General features: G+C 42.9%; 2 protein-coding genes across 3 annotated transcripts in view; both read left to right on the forward strand.

Annotated features, from left to right (window-relative positions):
* LOC137095549 (uroplakin-1a-like) overlaps positions 1 to 12,246 on the forward strand; it is a 33,514-nt gene extending 21,268 nt beyond the window's left edge. The window contains exons 5-7 of the mRNA XM_067462333.1: positions 5,932 to 6,111; positions 6,286 to 6,369; positions 11,951 to 12,246. The gene's annotated coding sequence lies outside the window, so the exon portion shown is untranslated. The remainder of the gene's footprint in view (positions 1 to 5,931; positions 6,112 to 6,285; positions 6,370 to 11,950) is intronic.
* The window catches only part of LOC137095548 (protein lin-37 homolog), a 387,598-nt gene that overhangs the window by 107,832 nt on the left and 255,653 nt on the right, over positions 1 to 24,113 (forward strand). The gene's annotated exons all lie outside the window — the stretch shown is intronic.

The following is a 24,113-nucleotide window of genomic DNA, read 5'->3' on the forward strand; positions in this document are numbered from 1 at the left end:
CGTGCGCATCCGGCACTCTTCAACCAGCTCGGTGGCATCAATGAAGTCGATTAGGTCCACGAGGTCGACATCGGCGGCTCCGCCATCTTCCACGGCGGTTCGCATTGCCTTTCGCCGAGCTCAAGTGGAATCTCGGCGTGCTTCCACCTCATCCTCCATCCCGCCCACCCCGGGCAAGTCTCTGTCTAAGACTGCACAGCCACCGGCGAAGAAGAAGAAGACGATGCCGCCTCCATCCTCGTCTTCTTCTTCTTCTCGGAGACCAACTACTGCCTCCTCGGCCACCTCGTCTGCGAGGTCATCGCCGTTGCAGCCAGCTCAGCCTCAGCCGATCTCCCAACCTGCTCAGGAGATGCGTCGGTCACCAGAGGCGCCTATGGAACAACCGGACTCCCCTGTGATTTCTGTGGACACAATGATCGAGGCGCCCGTTCGTCTTATAACTGCCAGACAGGAGATTTTCCCATCTGTGACAGCCAAACAGGAGACCGTGACAACTGTGACGGCAAGACAGGAGACTTCTCCGGTGACGGAGACTCCGGAAAGTGGCAGACAGACTATGAGACTGGAGCGTGCCATTCAGGCCTCAGCATCCAAAGTCCCTCCAACCGCTTTACCAGAGCAGCCAGTTCGGGATGTTTCTTCATCCCCTCCTCCCCAGTCCATTGCTGCCGAGGAGGAAGAGGAGGATGGCGAGTTGCCGGGATCGGTACACTCGGGATCGGTTTTGTCTCTCGGGATCGAGAGATCACCTATCCATGATGCATACGAGGTCGATCCACCATCTCCACAGACAATGTCAGAGCCTTTGCAGATCAAATGGCTCGTATGGCTGACGCCTTGGGCTTGGAGGTCAAGCAAACTTCCAAGGCAGTACAAGACCCGGTTTTCAAGAGGGTGCAGTCAGAATCTCCACCTGCTCCTCTTCTACCTTTCCTGCCCTACCTCCTCGAAGTTATCCAAGGTTCTTGGGAAACCCCTTCCTCCATCCCACCCACATCTAAGAAGATTGAGGCGTGGTACAGGACAGACGATGAGGGCTTGGAGTGGCTCAAGTATCACCCCGACCCCAACTCGGTGGTGATTAAAGCAGCTCAGGCGTTCGGGAGACAATCATCAACACCGTCTGATCGAGAGGGGAAGAGATTTGATGCAGTTGGCAGAAAGCTGTACTCCGGCGCCCTCTTGTTAGCCCGGATGGCTAACTATGGCGCGTGCATGGGCACGTACCAGCAGATACTCTGGGAAAAAGCGGCACCATTTTTCCAGAGGATGTCTCAGGAGGATCGTACCGTCCTCTCCGCTCTGGCCCAAGAGGCGAACTCCCTGGCGCATCATCAGATGCAGATGGCCAAACACACTGGAGACACTGCCGGCAAGATGATCACCCACGCCGTGGCTATTAGGAGGCATGCTTGGCTTCGATCGTCTAGCCTCTCCACATCTTCCAGGCAGGTCATTGAGGACCTTCCCTTTGATGCCCTTGGACTCTTCAACGCCGGGACGGACGATAAGCTCAAGTCAAATCATGACTTTAAGACTTTGGCTACTAAGTGCGGGTTTGAGAACCAGAACTAGGCACAGAGGACAAAGTGGTTCCAATACAAGCGTCAACACATGGTCCCATACCGTACGATCCAGTACCGCCAGTCCGTCCATCCCCTGCATTCATCCCAGCAAACCCACCCTCAGCAACCCCAGCAGCAGCGTAGGCAACCCCAGCAGCAACGTTCAAGGTCCTGCCAGGCTTCAGGAGGCAACCAGGCCAGACATCGTATTTGACGCCCCAATGGGCGATACCGCTTGCAGATCCGTTACCGATGTTGTTCCCATGTCCCTCCCGATGGCACCCACCCTCATTCTTCCATCCGGCTCTACACCGTTCGGAGACCGCCTGACAAACTTTCTCCCTGCATGGGAAAATATCACCTCAGATGCATGGGTTTTAAAGATTGTCGGTGAAGGTTATGCATTGGAGTTCGAAGAACTCCCACCAACGGGACATATTGTCAATACCGAGCTATCTTCGACAATTCTGACAGAAGTCGAGACCTTGCTTCTAAAGGGGGCCATTTCCCCCCTACTGGACTCTCAAAACCATCGAGCCTTTTTCTCCAGATACTTTACTGTCCCAAAGCCGGACGGCTCCCTCTGCCCAATCCTCAATCTCAGAGACTTAAACTCCTTCATCGAACCCCAAAGGTTCCGGATGGTGACGGTATCGTCCATACTTCCCCTCCTCAGATACGGAGATTTCTTCGCGTCCGTCGATCTCAGAGACGCTTATTTCCACCTTTCAGTCAGAAAACACCACAGACGCTTCCTGGCTTTCAGGGTAGCGGGACAGACTTATGCCTTCAACGTGCTCCTGTTCAGACTCGTGACGGCACCGAGAACTTTCACCAAATGCATGTCGGTGGTCGCAGCAGCCCTCAGAAGGGAAAAAATCCGCATTTTCCCATACCTGGACGACTGGCTGTTGGCAGCTCGCTCTCCAGACCTTCTAAGAATCCAGGTGGCAAAGACACTTTCCCTCCTCGAGGATCTGGGTCTCCAGCTGAACAGGGAAAAATCCCATCTACAACCTACCACATGCATAAAGTTCATAGGCGCCATGTTCGATTCTCTCTCCCAGTCTGTTTACCTTCCAGAGGAAAGGTGATATTTTCCCATGCAAGGAGAAAGTTTGTCAGCTCTACGCGCTGAGGCGCTCAAAGTTCATCGATCCCGAGTGGTTCCAGCGAAGCAAATACAAGTCCTCCTCGGACACATGGCCTCCACGGTAATGGTGACAGCATTGGCAAGACTTCGCTTCCGTCCCCTTCAAAGATGGTTCCTGGACCATTTCAATCCAATGTGGGACAACGCCTCAAAACGATTGCTGGTCCCGAGGTCGGTGAAAGACTCTCTGAACTGGTGGATGAACCGCAGGGGCATTCCCTTCCACCCGGAACCTCCATCCGTCACCATCATGACGGATGCCTCGACGTTCGCATGGGGATGCCATACAGGAGATCTCTCGGTACATGATCTCTGGTCCCTGGAAGAAAGACAATGCCACATAAATTACTTAGAGCTGCTGGCGATCTTCAAAGCCCTAAGGGCTTTCGCCCTCCTTGTCACCGGAAAATCTGTCCAAATCCTTACGGACAACATGGTGGCAATGTTTTATGTAAACAAACAGGGCGGCACGGGCTCGAGAAAACTACTCAAGCTGTCATTGGAACTGTGGGAGTGGTGTGTAGCCAGGTCGGTGTCGATAACAGCCCTTCACCTTCCGGGCGAGACCAACGTCGAGGCAGATGCGCTCAGCAGAACGAAATCGACCTCGCACGAATGGAAGCTGAACACGAGCTCACCAAAATTTTCAGAGACTGGGGTCTTCCGGCGGCCGATCTCTTTGCGTCACCTCTAAATGCTCAACTGCCACAGTTCGGCACATGCCTGGCTCTGAACGCGGTACCAGGGTGCCTCTGAGACGCGTTTCTTCTGGATTGGTCGAAACATCTGCTCTACCTCTTTCCACCCTTCCCACTCATCCCGAGGGTGATCGAGAGGATCCTTTCGGTGCAAACAAACTGTATCCTGATAGCGCCGGAATGGCCACGACAACCGTGGTTCCCAGTTCTCCTCCAGCTGTCCGAGGAACGGATGAGACGCCTTCCACTTCGACAGGATCTGCTCTCCCGAGAAGGGGGCCAGCTTCTCCACCCCGATCTTGCTTCTCTTCACCTTTCGGCGTGGAGGATCCAGTTCTAAAGACACTGTGTCCAGGCGTTCTTCCTATCCTAGCTGCAGCTCAGAAACCGGCGACGAAGAAGTGCTACTCGGCATGCCTCAACCACTTCCAGGCTTTCCTCTCTGAAAAGGGACTGGACGACCCTCAGCCTTCGGTACCATCAATTCTCTTGTTCTTACTGCACCTTACCGAACGGGGTGTCGCTGTCATCACTAAAGTCACACCTGGCGGCCATTTCATGGCTTCTTCAGCGAAGAGGGGATGCCTCTCTGTTTAAGGACAGCTCGATAAAGTCCTTCTTGAGGGGGTTCAACAATCTTCATCCCCCGGTTCGTCCCCCAACTCCTGGCTGGAACCTCGACCTCGTGCTGGCACAGCTCGCACAACCCCCCTTCAAACCGTTGGCGTCGATTGATCTTCGACTTCTTTCCTGGAAAGTGGCCTTTCTGGTCGCAATCACCTCGGCCCGTAGGCCATCGGAACTGGCGGCCCTGAGGGTGGGCGAACCCTATTTTGTTGTCCACGAGAATAGGGCAGTTCTCCGCACAGATGTGACATTCCTACCCAAGGTTGTATCCCCTTTCCATGTTAACGAGGACATTGTTCTACCTTCGTTTTTTCAATCTCACTCTACCCCGACGAAGAGACTCCATATGCTCGACGTGTGGAGGGCATTGCTGTGTTACAGGGATAGAACTGCTCAGTCTCGAAGGACTCAGCGACTTTTTGTGACATATGCCCATGGTAAAATGGGTTTGACGATCACGGCACAGCGCCTCTCCCACTGGATCACTTCGACCATCGAGCTGTGTTATCAGCTGGCTCGACAACAACCTCCCTCGGTTGTCCGGGCTCGGTCAACCAGGGCAATGGCGGCCTCTACTGCTTTTCTTAAGGGGATTCCCCTGGACGCTATTTGCAAGGCGGCCATTTGGAAAAGTCCTCAGACATTTGTTTCACATTACAGATTGGACACCAGATGTACACCTGACATGGCCTTTGGGAGGGCAATTCTGGCGTCGTGTCTGCCATAGAGATTCGCACCAAGTTGTATCATCGATACCGTGGGTTTGTTACGGTACCGTATGCTCCCTTCCCCGACACACTGTGATGTTTTTGTTGTGAACACGGGTTGCTCGAATAGGGCTGGCTACTGACGGTAGCGAATGTACTTGCACTTGTTGAATTGTTACATTACTTGCCTGGCATACAGGCAGCCTTGCACTTGAGTCTCTTTGGGCTCATCATGTGTAGTGCCTTTTACTGATGTGTGTTTTTTATTGCCAAATGTTTATGCAACTACTTGAAGTACCCTCATTGCAATGAGTGTGTTTGTTTACCAAGGGTCAAAAAGTTTATGTAACTGTTCCAAAGAATGCCCTCATTTGTTGAGTGATTGTTTACTGTGAATTGGCCATCTTCAGATGGCTGGGAGGATCACGTACTCCCATACGTTTATGCACTGTGCCCTTCTTATGAAGTGATACGATACCTTGTTCATGACTTTATTACACTTAATAAAATTGTTTGGCCCTTGATTTTTATGGTCGGTTTGCCTTCTTCCCGCCTCCGGGACCTGAGCTTGCTAGTCTCCACAAGTGTGCATTCGCAGAGACCACGAAGAAAAATGGTAGGTTACATACCTGTGACCATCTTTCTTCGAGTGGTGCTCTGCGAATTCACACTAACCCGCCCAGCCTCCCCTCAGACAAACCTCCAATTTCTCGTTGCCTTAGCGGCGTAGGAATTGCGAGGGTATGCGCGGGGCGCCCTTTTATCCCCTGCGGGGGCTGGGCAGGGTTACCGCCAAAACTTGAAAAGTTTAAACTGTAGAAGTTTCCGTTGGAGCCCGCGCAGGCGCAGTCTCTCCACAAGTGTGAATTCGCAGAGCACCACTCGAAGAAAGATGGTCACAGGTATGTAACCTACCAATAATACTGTTATTGTGCTATGCTAATAATATAATGTATTGTATGTACATATAGCTTGTAAGCCACTCTGAGAAAGGTGGGATATAAATGTCATAAATAATGAATAAATAAATATAGATATATAATAATAATAACAACAACAACAACAACAACAACAACAACAACAACAACATTAAACAAGATTGCAGTTCTCTAGCCATAGCTCTTGGCAGTATAAATTGTGAGTTTATGTTCCCTCCTCTGTTGTTCTCACCCCCTTAGCAACAGTGCTGTGGCACCAATAACCCCATGGATTGGGTAAACTACACCTCGGTCTTTCGAAGCAGGTACCCTGAAATAGTGGCTCCCTGGCCATTCTTCTGCTGCAAACAGGATCAGAACTACAATTTCATCAATGAGGAAGGATGCCGACTGGGGCATGTGGATTACATCAACACACAGGTACTTGGTTCTTCTCCATCTTCCCTGGGGTTTGTCTGTCATTTATGAACTTCTTTGCAAGGTTTTGAACTGCCTTCTGGGAACATAAGGTTTCTTGGGTTCCATACAGAGGCAATAGCATCACCAGTATTTTCTCTTTCCCAAAAGTTGACTGGCTCTCCCTTCCTTCCTTAGGGCTGCTTTGAGCACATTAAGCATGCCGTACAGAGCTATGCCTGGGGTGCCTCCTGGTTTGGATTTGCCATTCTTATGCTTATGGTGAGTTCTTGTTGTTGTTCATTCATTCAGACATTTCCGACTCTTTGTGACCTCATGGACCAGCCCACGCCAGAGCTCCCTGTCGGCCGTCACCACCCTCAGCTCCTTCAAGGTCAAGCCAGTCACTTCAAGAATGCCATCCATCCATCTTGCCCCTGGTCAGCCCCTCTTCCTTTTTCCTTCCATTTTCCCAAGCATCATTGTCTTCTAGCAGGACATATTTGGGGAGGAACAAGTGAGCAAGTTGTTATTTTACCCTCTTGTTAGGCTGTGATTGTCCATATTTTAAAAGGGGGAATTAGCAGGCCACGTCTGTGTATAAGGGCTGGTTGTGGCCTAAGGGAAGTTTGGGAGTATCAAACAATGACCAAGCACACATTCCCAAAGGCTTCTGGCAGCCTGGATTCTCCATTTCCATACCAGTTTTTTTTCATGTCAGGAGTGACTTGAGAAAGTTGCTTCTGGCGTGAGAGAATTGGCTGTCTGCAAAGACATCACCCAGGGGAAGCCCAACAGCACTACATGTGAAAAAGATCTTGGAGTCCCCATGAACAACAAATTAAACATGAGGCAACAATGCCATGCGGTGGCAACAAAAGCCAATGGGATTTTGACTTGCATAAATAAGAGTCTAGTGCCTAGATCCAGGAAAGTCATGCTGTCCCTTTATTCTGCCTTGGTCAGACCACACCTGGAATACTGTGTCCAATTCTGGGCACCGCTATTGAAGGAAGATGTTGACAAGATTGAATGTGTCCAAAGGAGGGCGACTAAAATGATTAACAGTCTGGGGAACAAGCCGTATGAGGAGCAGCTTAAAGAGCTGGATGTGTTTAGTAGGCCTGGGTAACAACGCAAAAAAATTGTTTCTAAAATCGATTTGTAATTGGGGTGTTTTTTTGTTTCGATATTTAAAATAATTACAAAATTTTCCCAATTTTTTTTCGGTATTTACGAATTTTCATAAATATTTACGAATCGATTCATTAAGATGGCGAACCCCCCGCGCATGCGCAAATCACTTCCGAAGCTTCGTTATTGGTACGGGGGGTCGATTCGTTAACCCTAAAACGAATCGATTAGTTAATATGGCGAACGCGATTTGCGCATGAGCAAAACGACTTCCGAAACTTCGTTATTAAATACGAATCGATTCGCGATTACAATAATAACGAATCGATTCGTTAAAATGCGATTTTAACGATTGCGCAATGCTAAATGCTCTATAAACAAAATCATTTCATAAAATAAATCAAATAAAATAATCAAATAGAACAAGATATTAAGATATTAAATAAAAAAGTAATAAGAAGTCTGACTTGGCCACGGTAGTCCACGCTCTGGTTACATCCCGTTTAGACTACTGCAACGCTCTCTACGTGGGGCTGCCTCTGAAGACTGCCCGGAAGCTTCAATCAGTCCAACGTGCGGCAGCCAGATTGTTAACAGGAGCAGGGTACAGAGACCACACGACCCCTCTGTTACGCCAGCTCCACTGGCTGCCGATCAGCTTCCGGGCACAATTCAAAGTGCTGGTGTTGACCTATAAAGCCCTAAACGGCTCTGGCCCAGTTTACCTGTCCGAACGGATTCTCCCCTATGAGCCATCAAGGCTACTAAGATCTTCCGGGGGGGCCCTGCTCTCGGTCCCACCACCCTCACAATCACGGTTGGTGGGGACGAGAGACAGGGCCTTCTCGGTGGTGGCTCCCCGGCTTTGGAACTCCCTCCCATTAGAGGTTAGATCTGCCCCCTCCCTCCTGACGTTCAGGAAATCGTTAAAAACATGGCTCTGGGATGCGGCATTCAAAGACTGAACCTGGAACCTTCCCTGTGATGGATTATGATGAACTGCGACTATGAATATGATTATGACCATGACTGGATTGACGATTTGGCATAGGAAACTGTGATGATGTAATGATGATTTTATTGTACTGAGTTATACGATTTTAATATGTAATGAGTTGTATTTGTTGTTTTATCTGTTTTATCTGATTGTATTTGATATGTTTTGTAAACCGACCTGAGTCCCTCGTTGAGGTTGAGAAGGCCGGTATAGAAATCCTCTAAATAAATAAATAAATAAGATAAAGTAGCCAAAACTGAGTCAATTTAATAATATAATGAAATAAACAATAATATAATAATAAAATTTAAACAAATAAAATATAAATAATAATAAATAATAATTATTATTAATAATAAATAATAATATAAAATTATATAATATATACAATACAATATAAAATAAAATAATATAATATAATAATATATTATTATATAAATGAAATAAATAATAATATAAATATTTAAATAAAATATAATTAAATTTATAAAATATTTATAAATATAATTATAAATAATAATAAAAATAATATATAAAATTAAATTATAAATTATTAATATATAAAAATAATATTATAAAAACTTAGAAAGTAAATATAAGAAATAAAGAAAAAGTAACAAAAAGTAACAGAAATTGCACTTTGAAAAAACTCTGAAAATTATCTGGGAAGTATTGCATATACATACTAATTTCTGTAGCAGTATTGCAAGTTAAGTAAGAAGGACCAACTTCACATTTGGGTGGTGTATCTTAATGTGCATCCTTAGCCCTGTTGTGGCAAGATACCTCATATCTTTTCCTCTGCTGACGCTCACACTGCAATGCCTGCAAACTGCCAAAGTGGCCCTCTCATTATGGACGTCGTAATGATCCTATAGGAGCGATCTCGGCCTACCCCTACTAGGCACTTCAGATGTACTCATGCTCGTGTTTGGACTGTCGGTGTTTGTGGAAGGGAGTATAATTGTTGGTTGTTTCTGTAGCTCACCCTCCATCAGCATGCAGTCCTCGTCTTGATCACTAATTCCTGTGGTGGAAGCACATTCCATCTTGTCTTCCTCCCATTCCTCTGACACGTCCGCCTCCTCGCCCTCCTCTTCATAACAAGTAGTATCAGAGGTAGTTGGAAGGACATCAGGATCTGAACGTAGAGTCTTTTGAACTGATGAAGAAGAAGGTTCTGCCATCTCACAGCTGGTTGAAGCATCTGTGGGTGTTTCAATAACCATCTTGTTGGATGAATGTTCCCTTCTTGTCAATGTGTTCATCTTCAGTCCCCTACCTTTCTTCGGTATTCGCAATAGCACTTGGCCCTTGCGACTAGCAAAGCCGGGAAGGAAGCGTTTCATCACACTGGTTGGAACTACACAAATAATGAGCAAAAGGACCACACTGGTTGGAACTACACAAATGACAAACGCACACACAGCCACCGAAGACTCTTTTATTTTTTTTAGAATATTTTTTGTATTTTTTTAAGAATAAAAGACAGGTATTTTTAGAAAATATTCAGAAATGGAAAATTAACCAAAAACTGGCCCTGATGTAGAGCTAACACAGGCAGGAGACAGGGCAATCAAGAGCACACACCAACAGGAGACTCTTTTCTTTTTTTGGAATATTTTTGTATTTTTTTAAGAATAAAACACAGGTATTTTTAGAAAATATTCAAAAATGGAAAATTAACCAAAAACTGGCCCTGATGTAGAGCTAACACAGGCAGGAGACAGGGCAATCAAGAGCACACACCAACAGAAGAGTCTTTTATTTTTTTGGAATATTTTTTGTATTTTTTAAAGAATAAAACACAGGTATTTTTAGAAAATATTCAAAAATGGAAAATTAACCAAAAACTGGCCCTGATGTAGAGCTAACACAGGCAGGAGACAGGGCAATCGAGAGCACAAACCAACAGAAGAGTCTTTTATTTTTTTAGAATATTTTTTGTATTTTTTTAAGAATAAAACACAGGTATTTTTAGAAAATATTCAAAAATGGAAAATTAACCAAAAACTGGCCCTGATGTAGAGCTAACACAGGCAGGAGACAGGGCAATCGAGAGCACAAACCAACAGAAGAGTCTTTTATTTTTTTAGAATATTTTTTGTATTTTTTAAGAATAAAACACAGGTATTTTTAAAAAATATTCAGAAATGGAAAATTAACCAAAAACTGGCCCTGATGTAGAGCTAACACAGCCAAAAGACAGGGCAATTGAGAGCACAAACCAACAGAAGAGTCTTTTCTTTTTTTAGAATATTTTTTGTATTTTTTTAAGAATAAAACTCAGGTATTTTTAAAAAATATTCAGAAATGGAAAATTAACCAAAAACTGGCCCTGATGTAGAGCTAACACAGCCAAAAGACAGGGCAATCGAGAGCACAAACCAACAGAAAAGTCTTTTCTTTTTTTAGAATATTTTTTGTATTTTTTAAAGAATAAAACACAGGTATTTTTAAAAAATATTCAGAAATGGAAAATTAACCAAAAACTGGCCCTGATGTGGAGCTAACACAGCCAAAATACAGGGCAATGAAGAGCACACACAGAAGAGTCTTTTCCAACGAAGCCAACCCAATGCAAGTCTTTTTCCTACCCAAGCCAAGCCAACCCAAAGCAAGCACAAGCAGCCCTCCCGGACCTCTCTCCTCCCTCGGTGCACTGCTTGCTTGCTGATTGGCTCCAGCCTCCCAGGGCACCAGCATCCTCCATCCCATTTCCGAAACGGGCGGAAGCTCGTTAAAAGTATGGGGGATGCCGTTTCGTTATTTTTAAACCCTTCCGGGTTTGAAAATGTGTTTTGTAATCGTTTCGTAATTAATAAAAATAACGAATAATTAACTAATTACAAAATTAACGAACGAAACCGCCCAGGCCTAGTGTTTAGCCTTCAGAAGAGAAAGCTGAGAGGAAACATGATGGCCATATATAAATATGTGAGGGAAAGTCATAGGGAGGAAGGAGCAAGCTTGTTTTTTTGCTGCTCTGGCAACTAGGATGCGGAACTACAGGAGAGGAGATTCCACCTGAGCATTAGGAAAATCTTCCTGACTGTGATTGCTGTTCAGCAGTGGAGCTCTCTGCTCCAGAATGTGGTGGAGACTCCTTCTTTAGGGGCTTTTAAACAGAGGCTGGATGGCCATCTGTCGGGAGTGCTTGGAATGCAATATTTCTGCTTCTTGGCGGGGAGGTTGGACTGGATGGCCTATGAGGTCTCTTCCAACTCAATGATGGTTTGATTCTATGTTTTACCATCCTGTGGGAGACTTCTCTGATGTCCCCAAATGAGAAGCTGGAGCTGACAGATGGGAGCTCACCCCGCTCCTCGGATTTGAACCAGACAAACTTCAGCCCTTGAGGTGTTTTGGACTCCAACTCCCACAACTAATTCCTAATTGAATTTGACATTTGGGAGTTTTAGTTGCTGGGATTTGTAGTTCAATCAAAGTACAATCAAAGAGCATTCTGAATCCCACCAGTGATACAATTGAGCCAAAAGTCCTACGCAGAACTCCCATGATGAACAGAAAATACTGTGTTTTCTGATGGTCTTTGGTGACCTATTTCACACCACCTCGTGACCCCCCAGGGGTCCTGACCCCAGGTAGTGTAACATCATATAAGCTGGAATGATGTGTGGGATTCTAGGCCCGTCCGAGGTTGGAAGTCAATGCAACTCTAACAAAATCATCAGGGATTGTAATGGAACCTAACGCTGATGTCTTCCACAGGTCCCTGTTGTTCTTCTGGCTATATACCATTACACCACAATGTGAGGAGCCCGGCTGGTGAAGCTTAATTTGCCGGATGATGTTGTATACCCCTCTAGGACAGCCGAGGCACCCTGAATCACCCTTCTGAGGAGACCTCTTGTGGTTTCTTTTTGTATACATGCTGTACCACAATCAGCTTTCCAGGACTGGCCTAACCACTGGGCTGGATTTCCTGTGGTTGCTTCAGCTTTAATACCTTTAACTTTATCATGTTGTCACACACGTCTCCTATGGAACATTTGTTGCCACCTACATCTGTGTAATTTTTTTGTAAAAAAAAAAAGTAAAATAAATATTACTTAAAATTCATAAGCAGCACCTGTGTTTATCCTGTGAAATGGTGAACTTCAAAAGATAGTGTGGTGTGGAGGTTTGAATGTGGGACTCGGACTCCAGGAGGCCAGAGTTCAAATTCCTGCTAAGCCATGAGACCTACTGAGTGACTTTGTGCAAATCACTACCTTTTACTCTCCAGGGAAGTCAGTAGCAAACCTCTTCTGAATAAATCTTTCCAAGAAAGACTCACAAGAGAGTCGCCTAAGCTAGAGTCTTATTTATTTATCACTAGCTTGAGAACCCGATGATGCCTGGGTTATTTGAGAAAAGTATTGTTTGTCTGTGCTCCAAGTTTAGTCAACATGAAGTCGAGCACCCCCCCCCCCCCCCCAATAAGGGATAGTGACTTATAGTTCTGCAAAGGGCAAGGGCACCAGACTGCACAGTAGGGGTTAAGCCTTGGTCACATTGCCAAGGCACTAACAACAACAAGGACCCCACAAGACTTTTGGGGAACAGCTGGATCTTGGGACTTCTGCACTTCATGAGAGTTGTAGTGTCCCAAGGACCAGCTTCAATCCCAGCATGGCAGAATCCACCCAATGGCTCAGTGGGAAATCAACAGACTTTCCTTTTGGGGCTTTAAGAGCTCTGCCTAATGTTTTGGACTCGCAAGGACATCTTTCCCGCTCATGAACTTCCCTCAAAATGAACTATGGACTCATATTGCTTGAAAATAATTTCTTTATTAAATTTCTTTGGCAGGGTGGGATGGGGAAGGAGATATTTGATATGAATTTTTGTGGATTTCTGTATTCTCCCATGTATTCTCCTTATTCTTGCCCTGACACCCAAAACCTATCACTCCTTCCCCCTCCCCTTGGGTAAAACAATCCAGGAATCAGACAGCTGTTGAAGGGGCAATCAGAGGCAACAAAAGAAACTCATATCCCAGAACTCTGGCGAGGACAATGGAACCTGGAAACTCTATGAGGCTCCAGAATAAAGGCCATCGGGCTGGGGATTTCCTTCTGGAGACTTTTGGCCATTTCACAATAGGAGCGAGACGCCCTTCAGGGGGCCGCCTTCCCGATTTTGTTTACTTCATTCAAAACTGGACATTTCCCCAGCCTCCCCTTTTGTGCCTTATCTGATTGTGGCAGGAAGGCTAGGATGAAAGTAATCAAGGATCATCACAACTCCACTCAAGGACGACTTCCGGTGCGGGGCTCATGGCGGCAGGACGGTGGTGGTGAGAGCTCTCTCACGTTCTCCACAACCCACGGAGGTTTAGGTGAGCATAGCTCCCACTCCCCAGTGGATTGAGGCTGGAGAGATTGCGAACCCACAGGGGGGTCTAACCGATGGCCCATAAGCTGTCTCCCCCCTCAAGGGAGAGGCAGCCAGAGGGCCCGGACGCGATCCCCAAAGGGAAATCAGGCCTCCATTCGGACGACCTGGAATTGGCCCAGGAATACTGCCGACCACCCGCATTTTAGACGCAACAAAGAAGACCAAAGAATCGTAAGTCAACAAAAATTACTCTCTTTATATAAGGACGTTAAATATAAAATATAGAAGCAGCGGCTTTGGAACTATAAACCTGAAAGCGGTAGCGGAGGAAGGAGGAGGAAGTAAAAAAGCTAAGGAAGAGAAGGAAAGAGAAAGAAAGAACAATAAGGCCAGGGTGGAGGGAGGTTAAAAGGCTAAAAGGCTAAAGAGAAGAAGAGAAAGTAAAAGTAAGAGTAAAATAAAAGAAGAAATTGGCTCAAAAAGGGATAAGAAAGAAGACCAACATATGAGAATCTGTGTTATCCTTTCTTATTTGACAAGTAACAAGCAATTTGATAAAACCAGGACAAGAATCTGGATCACTGATTGAGCAATCGGGACCCTTTAAGAGGCCTAGCCTCAGAACCACCTCAGAACCGCCGCAGCACTGTGTCAGACCACGTTTGACTCCCCCAACGGCCTATCGCCAAGGTGTGAGGATCGAGGAATCCAAAGGGAGGCCAAGGGGACCCCACTCAACCTTCCAGTACAAGCATAAGTACAAGTAAAAACAAAACGCGACCTGTAAACTGTGGAGGGAAAGAGGAGAGGCGAAGCGGGAGGACAAAGGGATGCCGAACAAGCCACGGAGGCCGCTGGCGACGTGACACGGCGTCATGACGCAAGACGCAGGGACGCAGGGGACGACGACAACGTAGGACGGGAGGACGCAGGAACGCAAGGAGCGTGTGACATGTGACGCATAAGACAGAGGGCAGAAGTAAGAAGAAGGCCGGCCGACTGCGCATGTGCAAACAAAGCTCCCCCAATAATAATAACAAAATAACAAAATAAATAAAAATAAATATATATAACTAAGATAATTAAAAAATAAAAAATAAAAATAAATAAAAATAATAAGATATAAAATAGAACAAAAGAGAAGATAAATTTTTTAATAATAAATAAATAAATAATATACCAAAAAAATACAAAATACATAAAAAAATATACAAAGAAAAACAAAATAAATAAATAAATAAACGCCAAGAACTGGAATAGGATTTGACACATAGACACTTATACTAATATTTAGAAAACAATAACAAAATATTATAAGATCACAATAAGGACACAATAAGAACTACTATATTAAATCAAATAAAATCAAACAAACAAAAAGAAAATACGTAATACTTGTAAAGTACATAGTTATAATAGTATAATAAATAAAAGACTACAGCAAATAATAATAAATAAAATAGATAAGTAAAATTAATAAATAAAATAAAATAAATACATAAAATAATACAACTTAAAATAATTAATAAATAAAATAAAATAATATTTAACAAATAAATAAACAAATAATATAACAATAATAAAAAACCACGAATAAATAAGATATAATAAGTTAATAGATAATAAACAACGAAACAATAAAATTAATTGGTAAATAAAATAAAATAAAATAAAAATATTAAAAAAAGAGTAAAACAAATTTTTTAAATAATTAAATAAATAATTAAATAAATAAACTTTTATATTTATATTGATATATTAAAGAATAAAATAAAACTAAAATAAAATATAAAAATAAAATATAAATAACAATTAAAAATAATAATTAATATATATATAATAAAATATATAAATAAATCAAAAATAAATTAATAAAAAGAAGCAATAAACAAATTGATAGATTTAAAACTACAATAACAACAATAATAAGAATTAAAAGAAGGGGAAAAAAACAAGACTAAGGAAAAAGGAGAGGACACAAATCAACCATGACAACTCCAAAAATCAAAATGGACAAAGAAAAAGAAGAGAAAAGGTTACTTCTACTACAACAAGAAGAGGATCACAACAAGAAGAAACTACCACAAAAGAACCCTCTTTATCAGATATTATGAGGGAAATCCAGAAGCTATCAGAGAAAAACGATACTCTCAAAGAACAACAACAAAAATTACTAGAGAAACAACTAGAACTCCAAGAACAACAACTAAACATGAAAAAGGAGATCTCAGAGGAGCTAGGGGAACTAAAGAAAGAAATGAAAACGGACATAACAAATCTACAAAAAGAAATAAAAGAAATTAAACTAGAAAAACAGCAACTGACAACAACACAAGAAAAACAAAAAATTAGAATGGACAAAGTAATGGAGAAAAGTGACAGACTGGAGAGACAACAAGAGCGTATCGAGCAAGACATTATGGAATTTCAACTAAGATATAGAAATGTGTCAGAAGAGGCTAATGAAAACATTAGACAAACCATCATCCAAATAACAGCGAAACTGATGGATTGTACAGTGAAAGACATAGAAGACCAAACAGATAAAGTATACAGAATCTCAACGAGTTACTCCAGAAGGAACAAGGTTGATAGAGACGTAATAGCCCATTTCATAAAGAAAACCACTAGGGATGAAATATTAAAACAAAATAACAAACCCCCGATATTCCATAAAGGAAAAAAAGTTGCAATAATGAAAGAAATACCATCGGCAGCCTTAACAAAAAGAAAGAAATATCTGTTTCTAACAGAAGAACTACAAAGAAGGAAAATAAGATATAGATGGGAGAAAAACGAAGGTATCATGGCAACATATAAGGGTGAGCGGTACTGGCTAACCTCGGAAGAGAAGGCCAGAGATTTCTATGAGAAAATCCTAAAAGACAAGGAAGATCCGAACACACCAGATCTAGGAAACCCTAATAAGCGTGCCAGAACTAACTCTCCGAATTTACTAGATAACCAGGAAAGACCCAAAGACCAAGCCCAATCGAATCTCGACAGACCGGAGGAGGAGCTACCAGAAGAAGATCCCGCAGATGGAGTGGAAACTTAAATGCTATTCGAATAACGTAAACGGACTTAAGTCGGTCAGCAAGAGAAAGAAAATATACAACCAAATTAAAAAAGGTAACTATGACGTAATCGCACTACAAGAAACACACATCGCTCAGAAATATGCAGATTATTTAATCCAAAAACAACTTGGGAAAAAATTCTACTCCTCATCAGTTGACAAGAAAAAGGGGGTGGTAATCTACACGAAAGAAAAGTTACCAGCCAAATTGGCTTTTAAAGACCCAGATGGACGAATAATAGGTATTACTCTAGAAAGAGGCAAGCAAAAACTACTAATCTGTAACATATACACCCCAAACGGGCCGAAAGGGAAGTTTACAAAGAAACTTAAAAAACTGATCTTGGAACAAGACCCCCAAGATATAATACTATTTGGAGATTTCAACGGTGTGATGGACAATAAGATGGACAGGACAAAAACAGCTAAGAGATTAGGGCCAAATAGACAGGGAAAGCTACCCGAGGGGCTAATAAAGCTGAAGGAAGAGCTAGGCCTGCAGGATACATGGTGGACACATCACGCCTCTGAAAGAGATTACACTTACTTCTCAAATAGACATAACACCTGGTCAAGGATTGATATGGTATGGACGACCAAAACACTAACATCCAAAGTAGACAAGATCAAAATCCTACCAAGAAGAGACACAGACCACTGTCCACTGGAATTACACATTGACCAAAAACCTGGACATAGAAAATGGAGATTAAACGAAAACCTCTTAAGATCAAAAGAAGAGATCGAGAAAAACGAAAAGTTATTGAATGAATACTTCAATTTAAACTCTACCCCGGGAATGGAAAACCACATAATATGGGACACAAGCAAAGCGGTTATGCGCGGGTATTTCATACAACAAAGCACTTGGAAAAATAAGCTAAGGAACCAACAAATGATGGAACTACTACGAAAAATAGAGGAAACAAAAAAAGAATCTAAATGCCACCCAAATAACAACAAACTCAAGCAAGATCTGCAAGTGCTAAACAAACAACGAAACTTGTTGGAGATGGAACAAACAGAAAAAGAGTTAAAGTTTATGAAACAATACAATTTTCAAAACATAAACAAAGCGGGGAAGTGGCTCTCTCGAAGGATAAGGAAGAAAAAACAACCGCAATATATCACACAAATTCAACAAGAAGACAGGCTATACGCAAGAGACTCAGAAATACAGGATCAGTTCCATAAATTCTACACAAACTTATACAAAAGAGATATGATAAAGAAAGAAGCTGTTTGCTGCTACTTAGGAAAACAGAAAATCCAGATCATAACTGAGGAGCAACGGGAATGTTTAAACAAAGAGATAAGTGACGAAGAGATGGAAAGTGCGATCAAAAAATTAGATCCGAATAAGGCGCCGGGCCCTGACGGCCTAACTGCTGTGTATTATAAAATGCTAAAAGAAACAATAAAACCACAATTAAAGGAAGTAATGAACGGGATACTACAGGGGAAGAAGATGCCAAACTCATGGAGAGCAGCAAATATTACATTAATTCATAAAGAAAATACAGATCCCACCAATATCAAAAATTACAGACCTATATCTCTCCTTAACACTGACTACAAAGTTTTCACCAACATAATTGCAGAACGACTAAAAAACTTTTTGTCAACATGGATTAAAGAAGAACAGTCCGGATTCCTGCCCAATAGAAACATCAAAGACAATGTCAGAAATATAATCGACGTACTAGAATTCTATGAAGCCCATAACGAAAAAGAACTAGCCTTACTCTCGATAGATGCAGAAAAGGCATTCGATCGATTGAATTGGGACTTTTTCAAATTGCTACTCAGGGAAATGGACATAGGTTATACGTTCCTAAATGCAATAGAGATTTACAAAGATCAGGAAGCAGACATCTGGATTAATGGTACAGCCACGAAGAAGATTAAGATAGAAAAGGGCACAAGACAAGGATGCCCCCTGTCCCCCCTGATATTTGTGTTAGCATTGGCGATCTTATTAAATAACATAAGGGAAGACGAATACTTAAAAGGACTCAAAATAGGCAAAGAATCATATAAGTTGAGGGCCTTTGCTGATGATCTTATTTTCACGATAGAAGATCCCTTAAGCAATATAGAGAAATGGATCAAGAAAGTGGAGGACTTCGGCACAGTATTAGGTCTGAAAATCAATAAAGAGAAAACAATGCTTCTGACTAAAAATATTACCAAACCAAGACAGGAAGAGCTAAAAAATAGATCGGGACTACAAATTACGAGCAAAATAAAATATTTAGGAATATATTTAACAGCAAGAAATTCCCAATTATACCAGAATAACTACGATCATAAATGGAAGGAAATAAAAAAAGATCTAAAGAATTGGAGCTCGATGCAATTGTCACTTCTGGGCAGAATAGCTGCCATAAAAACCAACATCTTACCAAAAATGATGTATCTGTTCCAAAACTTGCCAATAGTAAGGAAAACAAGTATTGTGAAAGAATGGAACAAAGAGCTGACAAGGTTTATTTGGAATAATAAAAAACCCAGGATTAGTTTCACTAACTTAACAGACGAGAGGAAAAGAGGAGGCCTAGGCCTACCGAACTTGGGTCTCTATAGCGATGCCTGTGGACTCCAATGGGTACAGGAATGGATAAACCTGAAAAATAAAAAGTTGCTGACATTAGAGGGCCATGATCTTCGTGCAGGATGGCATTCGTACCTCTGATACGGAAGAAAGAGTATAGAAAAAAATTGGAAACCACTTTGTGCGCTCTGCCCTATTGAAGATCTGGGACAAATACAAAAAAAGGATGTTTAGGAAAGCCCCACTGTGGCTTTCGCCTCTAGAGGCATGTCACAGGCGGGAAATGGGATGGTCGATATGGCCCACTTATGAAGACTGCATAAAGAAAGAAAAGGGGACCTTTAAGTTAAGAACACAAGAAGAACTATCCAAGAAATTCCCAAATTTGAACTGGTTTCAGTATTTGCAGATCAATAATCATTATATAAAAGATAAAAAGAAGGATTTGAGGAAAAGAATTCTACATGGCAAAAGACTTTTGAAAGTAAGAAAAAATAATTACAAAAATATATAGACAATTACTGGAGTGGAGTACAGAAAAAGATCTGATAAAGGGATGCATGATCAAGTGGGCAAAAGATATAGGAAGAACAATACCTCTAGAAGATTGGGAAACGTTATGGAATAAAAGAATGAACTACACCTACGCTTACGACCTTAAGGAAAACTGGACCAAGATGTTTTACCAATGGTATGTCACCCCACACAAGATTGCAAAATTTAACGAAAATCAGAGTGACAGATGTTGGAAGTGCAGGAAAGACAGAGGAACATTTATGCATATGTGGTGGTACTGCGAGACAGCAAAATCTTATTGGAAAGAGATCGCAGAGATCTGCCAAAAAGTGTTAAAAAAGAGAAGACCGTTCAAACCAGAAAGTTTCCTCCTGGGGATGACAGATATTAATTGGAACACCAACGAGGATAAGCTCTTTGTCTACATAATCACAGCAGCCAGAATTGTATATGGTAGGACATGGAAGCAAGAGATCAGGCCGCGGACAGAAGAATGGACACTAAAAATCATGGATATAATGTGCATGGACAAATTGACATATATACTAGCAAGAATAAACAATAAACACACGAAGAGGACTGACTGGACACCCTTGAGTACCTGGCTGAAAGAAAAGAAAACACCCATAATTATAGAGTAACAACCTTAAATTATCCGCAACAACAAAGCAACAACATCAACAACAATAACTATAAGAAAGAAACCTAAGCTTTATCGACCCACTGCCAAAATAAGGAAGAAAAGAAAGAATCACCTACTGGAAATATTTATATGAAGAGAGACGGAAGAACTCCCCCCCCCCCCCCCCCCCCCCACACACACCAATGTTTTCTATCCCCACTTGTGTACCCCCACCTCACTTCCCCGGCTTTCCCTATTCCCCCCCCCATCCCCCCTCGCCTTCCCTCCCCCCAAACCCCATTTTTACTGTTTGGAAAGAAAATCACTAATAAACATTTATATAACAACTCCACTCAAGGACAATAGACTGGGCATCTCATCCATTGATCCACTTGCCGGCTCATTGTTCCTGTTTTCATCCCGCCTCTCTCAAGGCGCTGAAGCAGGGAAAGCTCTCCCATTGGAGGGAAGAGGGAGGGAGTTTTGAAACTTTCAAACCTGTATTTTGCTATAAATATGCCTCTGATCAAAATATCACCACATTGCATCCGTCTCAGCTGAATCGCTCATTAAACCTCGGTGCCACTTCTTCGCTTTGGCAAGAGTCTCATTTCAATTTTTAATATTAATAAAATTGCTGGAATCAGGCTTCTCTGAAGGCTTGCCAAGGTAGCGTTCCCTCTTTGGTGGGAACTAAGGGTCATCTACCCTTGGAGTTGACCCCCCTAAAGTCTAGTTTGACTTCAAACATCCAATGTCAGCTGGATTCATTGGGTGCAGGTGAACTACAATTCCCAAATGCAAGTCCCATTGTCCATGGTCCATCCTCCTCTAAAATGAACCAAGATGTAGAGTGTGTAATGGGGCTCTGTGTGTCAAGCATAGTCCTGATCTGTTGCAGTGGTCCTGATCTGTTGCAGTGGGAAGTGAGTGAAGCTACTGAATGTCCCATCATCCATTGTCCATCCTCCCCCAAACCACACCAGGATGTAAAGTGGATCATGTGGGCTCTGTGTGTCAAGTTTGTTCTTGATCCTTCATTGGTGCAGGTCACAGTGCAGGTCTCAGGAAGTGAGTGAAGGTACTGCAAGTCCCATCATCCGTGGTCCATTCTCCCACTTAGTGTACCAGGATGTAAAGTGGGTCATGGGGGGTCTGTGTGCCAAGTTTGGTACAGATCTGTCATTGGTGGTGGGGGGGGGGGTGCAGTGGTCTGTGGGAGCCCAAGCAATTGAAAGTACTGCAAATCCCATCATCCATGGTCCATCTTCCCCCAATCTGCACCAGGACATAAAGTGGGTCATGGAGGTTATATATGTCAAGTTTGGTCCAGGTCTGTTATTCGTGGAGGTCGCAGTGGCCTGTGGAAGTGGCAGCCAATCAGAATGCTGCCACATACACAGATACATACATACATACATACATACATACATACATACATACCCACTACCCATATATATATATATATATATATATATATATATATATATATATACATTGACTTGACTTTTATATATAGATATAGATGCCAGAAGCGAGCTGAGGGTACAGTTAAAATGAATTGAAAAATACAAACAAACTTGGCATTATGCTAAAAGTCCTTGGAGTGCCTCTGGTGTCGCTATGAGAAGGTCCGCCATTGTGCATGTAGCAGGGCTCAGGTTGCATTGCAGCAGGTGGTCTGTGGTTTGCTCTTCTCCACACTTGTATGTCGTGAATCACTTTGTAGCCCTATTTCTTAAGGTTAGCTCTGCATCTCGTGGTGCCAGAGCGCAGTCTGTTCAGCGCCTTCCACGTTGTCCACTCTTCTGTGTGCCTGGAGGGAGTTTCTCATCTGGTCTCAGCCACTGATTGATGTTCTGGCCTTGAGCCTGACACTTTTGAACTCTCGCTTGCTGAGGTGTTTGTGCGAGTATCTCTGTAGATCTTAGAAAGCTGTTTTTTGATTCATGCTTACTAAATCCAAATAGAGCAGGGGTCCTCAAACTTTTTAAACAGAGGGGCAGGTCACAGTCAAGGGCCAGATGCAGCCCTCCAAGGTCATTTACCCTTGGAGGGCCAGATTATAATTTGAAGAAAACATAATTTGAATTCCTATGCACATTGCACTTATCTTATTTGTAGTGCAAAAAACACCAAAAAGTACAATAATTAAAATGAAGAACAATTTTAACAAATATAAACTCATTAGTATTTCAAAGGAAAGTGTGGGCCTGCCTTTGGCTAATGAGATAGGATTGTTGTGTGCTTTCAAATCATTACAGACAAGTTGACCCTGAGCGAGAGCCGGGTAAATGACCTTGGAGGGCTGGATCTGGCCCCCGGGCCTTAGTTTGAGGACCCCTGGCCTAAAATGTGAAGATCTGTGAGCAACATACCCATTTCCCATTTTTCCCTCAAAGCCATTCTTCTGGAATACTGTGTCCAATTCTGGGCACTGCAACTGAAGGGAGATGTTGACAAGCTGGAATGTGTCTAGAAGAGGGCAACTAACATCCTGGACCACAGAAATGCTGGACCACTCTAACAACCACCATGTCAGACTACACAGAGAAGCCATTGAAATCTACAGGCATGTGGACAATTTCAACAGAAAGGAGGAACCCCATGAAACCATGGTAGTTGTTAAGAGTGGTCCAGCATCACTGTGTTCTCAAATAATATGCTGTGTCCAGGTTGGTTCATTAGGTGCCTTCTCCCATCCTGGACATTCCACAGATATGTGGAATGCCTAGTTTGCCTAGTTTGCTTCTGGAACATGGGCTTACTGATCAGAAAACTCAGCAACCCATTGCTAAAACACATAATTAAAACACACAATCATTTAAAAATACTTCATAGAATACACATATTAAAGCATATTACCACAAAATACACTTTAAAATTCACAAAACAAAAATTAGTCATAAAGCGAAGGTTTAAAATTAGTTATTAATGTGAAGATTTGAAAAAGAATGCCATAATATGGTGGGTTAACTGGAGAGACATGTGTCTGTAGCTGACTGGCTGAGTGTGCAAGGGGCCGGAGTTCTGATTGGCTGCTGCGTCTGGCTAGTTGCTGAGACCAATGGTTCTGTCATTCTGCCATTTGTTCTCACTTTAGACAGTGAAGAGATAGTGCTGGCTGCCAACTATCTTAAAGACTGATCATTTTAAGGCATAAGGCTTATTTTAAAGACTATTTAAAAAGACTGTTTTATTCCTCTGTTCTCTGCCTGTATTCAAAGAGACTGATGTATATTGCCCTGTTTGAACCTTGGAGGGCTGTATCTGGCCTCCGGGCCTTGGTTTGACTCTTGAAATAGAGGATGGGCCAAATATGTCAATGCCTTGGTTCTTTCATTGCTGGCTGCTCCTTCCCGGTGGATGTCAGGTGGTGCAATACCAGCTGGAGTTGACTTGAAGAAACACAACAGCAAGTTAGTATTGTGCTGAAACTAAACTGAGGATTATGGATGAGAGGCGAGCAGATCTCAGGCCTGTAGGAAAAGACCTGCTAGCTGGTGTTAAGTTGTGGAAAGGTAAAGTGTTAGACACAGCCTCAGATTCACAAACAGCTGTGAAATGGTCACTATCTTTCAGTTTAATTCATCTCACAGGCAGGGCCGGTTTATCAATTACGCGAATTAAGCGTTTGCTGTACACTTTTTTTTTTGCCAGGGGCGCAGAAGCGCCTCTGAGTCGCAGCCTTTCTCTGTTTCCCTCTCCCTCACTCCGCCACCTCCCTTCTGGCTCTGTGCATGTGCCCCACTGTTGGACGGGGAAGGCAGGCTCCTCTGTT

The sequence above is a fragment of the Anolis sagrei genome, chromosome Y, assembly GCF_037176765.1.
Source record: "Anolis sagrei isolate rAnoSag1 chromosome Y, rAnoSag1.mat, whole genome shotgun sequence".
NCBI classification, from domain to species: Eukaryota; Metazoa; Chordata; class Lepidosauria; order Squamata; family Dactyloidae; genus Anolis; species Anolis sagrei.